At 39.0% G+C, this 4,949-nt stretch overlaps 1 long non-coding RNA gene across 1 annotated transcript; it reads right to left on the bottom strand.

Annotated features, from left to right (window-relative positions):
* Positions 1 to 208: 208 nt before the first annotated feature.
* LOC121909197 lies at positions 209 to 4,576 on the bottom strand. Its single transcript, XR_006099383.1, has 4 exons — positions 4,504 to 4,576; positions 3,178 to 3,404; positions 1,858 to 1,918; positions 209 to 431 (listed from the first exon to the last, which is right to left on the bottom strand). It is a non-coding gene; the product is annotated as an uncharacterized LOC121909197 (long non-coding RNA).
* Between the last annotated feature and the right edge of the window lie 373 nt (positions 4,577 to 4,949).

Here is a 4,949-nt window from a genome sequence, read left to right on the forward strand (position 1 = left end):
AAATCCAAAAATTATTTTGCTAAAATTCAAATTTGTGATGTCATCTGATAATGTCTGGAGCTTTTCCAAAAACAATGAATTGAGAAAGATGTTATAGATTACACTGAGAACACCCAGGGGGATGTTCTGAGTATACGGTAGGGTTGGGCTGATGGGCAATGCCATCGTCCATCACCAGTGGCTGACAGTCATCAACCACTGAGCCTCTACCATCATAACATCATGTTTTAAAAGCCCCCTCATTGTCTGTCCATCTTTTGTGTGGATTAAATTATTCTTATTGGCTTTTTACTCACAGAGCTTTTATTGCACTTACAGTAACGCAACGACTGTAGTTGTCATCAACTCAAGTACTTCACATGGTTCACTGTCTCTCCTCTGCTCCACTCAGAGGACACACACTCACACATGCAAGGATCGCTCAGTGCAACCTGTGGTGAAACAGACAAGAGGAGAGAAACAGCACAACCATAAATGACAGCAAAATGCAGTAATTTATCCCACCCGATATCATTGTCCATTACAATGTTTCACTGTGGACATCTTCATATACCAATTCTGTAGACATCGCCCAACCCTAGTATACAGGTACATTTTCTTTTTCAGATATGAAAGGTCACTATAGAATAAAGCTTACTTGGGTATTTAAATATTACTACAAAATTAGTTTCACATTCATTGTCTATGAAGCAGCCCCAGACTTTATTGCGGATGGCATCAGAAATTTGAGTCTCACGTCTCTGGTATGTGGCTTTGGGAGAAAGTAGTTCATGTTCACAAATATCAGAAATGGGAGTTACACATGTGCAAGTCACAAGCAAGTCTCAAGTCTTAACCTTAAAGGCTCAAGCAAGTCCTAAGTCACTGTGTTTAGACTCAAGTAAGCCAAGTCAAGTCACTGCTAAATGTCAAGCAAGAAAAGTCAATTAAGTCACAAATCAAGTCACCATGAAAGAAGCGCTTAAAACACTAGAGAAAGGGGTACAATGGCAATCCATGTCATGAGAAAACAGCAACACGAAACAGTATTCTGTTTACTGTTTACTTCTGATTGCTTTTCTCTGCTGTGGATTGTGTAGACAAATACACCCATTCATTTAGAACACTGAAATTGTTCAAACGTCAAGCATCATCAAGGAAAAATACCATCTTGTTTGCCTGATCTTGAAGGGTTGCATTTGTCACACAGTTGACTGGAGAGAAGGAGAGACCATTCTGCTGTGGTTGAGTTACATTGACTTTGAACTAGTAAGGGACCTTGAACAGAATAATGAAGCTCTGTCAATTCATAAGCTTTCTTGTCTAAATCAGAAATGGTCTGGTAATATTAAGCTCAACTCAAGCTCAGCGCAGGAATGGGAAAATGCTTTCAACAAGCTTTCAGCTCAATCCTGTCTTGCATTGTTTTCTAGGTCCTGGTAGACACTGTCTTTAAAGCCTGGGTTGCACACACTACACTAGAAGTTACCCTATCATGTCTCAAAACGTTAACTGTTCATGCTCAATATCTACAATAATGCAAATAGGTGATTCAGTTAAATAAAAACTGTCAAGTCTTTTTGAGTCATCTGCCTCAAGTCAAAGTCAAGTCGAGTCTTATCAGTGTTAGTAAAGCAAGTCGCAAGTCCTCAAATTTGCGACTTGTGTCCAGTCATGCGACTTTAGTCCCCCACCCATGACAAATATTGACTGAACTTTCCTTGGCCATGGAAATAGGGGCTAAATTCAAAAAACAGGAGCTAAATTCCTTCCAGAAACAAACAAATACGCTAATACATGTTCAGTATTAACATACAAATGTGAATCTGCATGCTAAAAATAGTCTCAAGTTCATATGGCAGATTGAAAGTCGCCTACTTCCTTTCAGAATTCCAGCAATGGCTGTGATCCTCTGCAATGTGCCTCAGCAAGCCTTGTCCTGAGAATACAAAAATAGAAAATATGTATCACGCTCTTAGAAGTGCCTGCACACCAACAGGTGGCAACGTTGTTGCTTGTATTTTTTTCAATGTACACACAATGTCAACTTTGCCTCCTACCCTCACAGCAGTGGCAGAGGGGAGTCATGAGGATGCAGCTCTAAAGGAGTGCTGTTTGCCGCTTGAACAGAAATTGAGCATGATCAAACCTAGCCTCTTTTAGTGCAGGGACACTGAGGGTTTAAAAAGGTCTGAAATTAAGGTTGGGGCCAGATCAAGCTGTTCTTTAAATGTGATCAACAAAATCTTAAAACCATGTGTAAAACTGACTGGTATCCTGTGTTGGGATGCTTAATTTAGAGTGATGTAGTAGTCTCTACATTTGGAACCAGTTAAAACTCTGGTGCAGTATTTTGCACAAGCTTTAAGCAAGAGAGTGATTTAGTTTTTGACTTGCATTACAGTGATTGAATTATGCAGAATGTACAGAAAAAACAACAAATATACACATTATATATAAAATAACATGATTAATCCCTATCATCAATACAGTGAAAATTCTCAAAATTACTGATCATCTAGCCTTTCAGTAGAAACTAAAATTTTGGTGCAGATGGCCAACGTTAGTTTAACATAAATATGTATGGATTTCTTTATTGTGAATATGTAGTTAATTTACATAGCAGTCAAAGTATGTATATCCATGCTTCACTGACACGCAGGGTTGGGAGAAAACAGACTTGAAGCTAAAAAAGAAAAGAGTAGCAGAATAGCAGGTTTATCTCCCGTGCAGCATACGCACTAGGGCTGTCACTTTTTCCCAAAATAAAGTTCAAATGAATTCACAGTGCTACGGAATTCATTCAAATTATACAGCACATTAGCATTATGTAATTTATAGGCAAAAAATAGGAAGTTAGACGAGGTTGTGTAGCTGCTGGTGCTCTGATTCTTTAGCCTCGCTTGGGTGAGAAGCTAACAGGTGACTCCATTTGTTGTTGTGGTAACGTTATCGTAAAGTAGTTGCTTCATACAAAGTCGGCAAACAGCCTTATCTTTATCAATAATTTGCCATTGATAGAGTAAAATCCAAAATGCTTACACACAGTGCTTCTTAGGTGCGTTAGTGTTGACATGATCCGAGTTTCCTCCAGTTTTCATTGCACTCTCTCTACCTAACTCTATGTCATGCAATAGTTCCAGCGTGACAGTGCGGTTTAGCCACTGATCTATATAATGAGTGAGCTAGTGCACACACCTGGTAAACAGATAGTAGGTCTCGGTCATGCAGTGTAGCACCCAGAAGCAGTTCCTTAAGCTCTACTTGGCTTTCCCCTGGCTGAGAACACCCTCCTGCAGGGTGGTGAGGCTGGGTATGACCATGGGGATGTTGAGGCCTGGAACCTTCCAATAACCATGCAGGCTGTATGTGAAGGCTGTGCCTGGGAAAACCATGCCAGCGATGCAAAACGACTCAGGAAGAGGCTGGGGGATGCAAAGTTCAAATAGTAATTATCATGATTAAAATACTTATTTTATCAATAAATTTGTGACACATTGATATACTAACATTACATTAAAACATACATATTTTGAGGTGTTCTATTATTATCAAGTGTATTACAACTGTAATACACTGTTTCTAACCCCAACTACGGATTATTTCAGCTTCTGCCATCTGGTAAACGGTACCGCAGCCTCAAAGCCCTGACCAGCAGGCTCCGAGACAGTTTTTTCCACCAGACAACCAGGCTTATGAAAAATGAACACTAATTGCCTGTCTGCACATTACACACACACTCACACACTCACACAGCAGTTTACACACACTAAAGTCACACTATAGATATCACTACCACACTTATTGCATTGTGTTTCTTTTTTAAATGCCATATTGCTGTTACTGTGCTGCTATATTGCTATTTGATTGTTATAATTGCTAGTTGTTGCTGCTGCAAAGTCGAGGAGCACACACACCAACACTAACTTAGCTGGTAGGCAGCAGGTTACTGGTAATGTATTTACTAGCAGTAAATAGGAGCAGCTGGGCGGTCTAATGTTTCTTTAACTAATAGTATTAGTAACTTATCAAGTTAACTGACTAAACTTATTAACACTAGCATACTAGCTTACACTCAAAGTCTTTCTCAGGTCACAACTTCCCAGTCTTTTATTTAATGTTTACAGGACAGAATATGAGCTTAAATATGTAAATGGTCAACTGACAAATCTAACTTATTTAACGTTACTATGACTGATGTGAGATCCTGATTCAAGGCTAACCTTAATAGCTTCATTAGGACTGGCATAACATTATGTTATCTGACGCCACACAGACTTGCTTAGTGCATGCAAAAAGCAAATGCTAACGTTAGCCCTGCTGACTCCACATACATTTTAAAATTCTGACAATTATGCAACGTCAACGCTTTAGTTATGTCAAGTTGTAATTAACTTAGCATTGTTATCTTACTTTCCTTTTCTGCTGCCCTTGGGGTTAGCTCAACTCATGACAAGTTCAGTTCATATCTCTCTTTGTATGAAACTTCACATGAAGAATAACAAAATGATTAAGTTACTTTACCTTTAGTGAAAGCTGAATGTGAATCATCATCCTCAAATCAACAGGCTTGGCAAATGACTTGCATGACTTTATCTAGAGGAATTGTCTCTCTGTAGTCTTTGCGCTTCAGACAGAGGTCAACAAAGTGTGCGTAGATTCAAACAATTGAATGTTGCGCAGTCATTGGATGAATCATGCCGGGAGGACCCACCCCCAGAACTCAAACAATATCATTGGTCGAGATAATCTCCCCGTAGCGTGATTCATCCAATGATTGTACAAAATTCATTTGAATCTGTGCACACTTTCTTGATCTGTCTGAAGCACAGAGACAGCTTTAAATTTTGTTGAACATAGACTGACAGTTTGGGTCTTAATATTTAGAGAAGAAAAATTAGATCTACAAATTATTGCACCTTCACTAGGAAATTACTCATGGATGGTAAAAATACAATTTCAAGTTGTGG

This window comes from Thunnus maccoyii, chromosome 12 (assembly GCF_910596095.1).
Source record: "Thunnus maccoyii chromosome 12, fThuMac1.1, whole genome shotgun sequence".
Lineage (NCBI taxonomy): Eukaryota > Metazoa > Chordata > Actinopteri > Scombriformes > Scombridae > Thunnus > Thunnus maccoyii.